This window comes from Arachis duranensis, chromosome 1 (genome assembly GCF_000817695.3).
Source record: "Arachis duranensis cultivar V14167 chromosome 1, aradu.V14167.gnm2.J7QH, whole genome shotgun sequence".
Classification (NCBI taxonomy): Eukaryota; Viridiplantae; Streptophyta; class Magnoliopsida; order Fabales; family Fabaceae; genus Arachis; species Arachis duranensis.
The window spans coordinates 16,889,419-16,890,579 of record NC_029772.3 but is presented as its reverse complement, the minus strand read 5'-3'; positions in this window follow the sequence as shown (position 1 = coordinate 16,890,579).

Here is a 1,161-nt window from a genome sequence, read left to right as displayed (position 1 = left end):
GTAACCCCGCCCCTACCCGCCCCGGAGTACATATATATATATATATACCATTTAAGTTTTTAGGGTTTCTATCTTACAGCCACCAGCCTAACCTAACACTGTACTCATTTCATTTTTCCATTTACACGTTTCACCCTCCCCAAAGAACCCTAGCGGAGAAGACTGAAGACTGAAGAGGGAAGGAAATTAACTTCCTCTTCTCCGTAGTGAACCTCAGATCTAGTGACCTTCACTGCGCCATCGAGCCTTCCGCCGAGCTTGTCGCCGTCGCTGCGCTGCCGTCCTGCCGAGCCCGTCACCGAGTCGCTGCCACTGCGCTGTCGTCCTCCAAGTGGTAAGTTTCCCTGTTTGTTGTCTCTGCGCTGCCCTCCTAGAGATTGCCTTCACAGTATTTGTAACTTTAATTAATTTTAATTTCATAGTTTTAGTTAGAGTTTAACTAGTTAGAGACTTAGAGTTTTTTACTGTATTCTCTTGTGATTGAGGTATTGCTTGCCAAATTAATGTTAGAGTTTGCCTTCACAATATTTTCATACAATTGCTTGTTAATTTTAATTTGAGCCTTTTTGATGTGCCCATTGCCCAGTGATGAATTTAAATATTGTATATCAATTTGTATGAAACTCTAGCATAATAGTCACATAAACCACAAAAGATAACACCACTGTAATGCCATATTCAGATTATGGACTTTAGGCAGTGACGAAAAAATAGAAGAGAGAATTAAGACTATCAGTAGTATAAAAATATATAGGTGTGGGTCAAATTGAGTATGTTGTGCTATGATACAAAAACAAAATACAAAGCACTATTCCCTATTTATAATAATATTACAAAATCAAATCTTATTTAGATGAAGAAACAAATCTGAAGTATAAGGAAATATAAACATGAATCCTAAGAGATAAACTGATAATGTAATATTTTAAGATATGATATGAGACATTATGTGATACTATAAGATACAGTATAGACATTTCTATTTTTATGCTTATTGTAACCAAAGAACTTCATATATTTCTAATTTAAATATTTAAAAAGTTTGATCTATTTAATTTGTGGTTGGTTAATGATTAACCATAGCTTTATAAAACTTCATGCATCTAATTCCCACCTTGTACTACTATTTCAAAGTTTGTATACAAATAGATGCAGTTTATT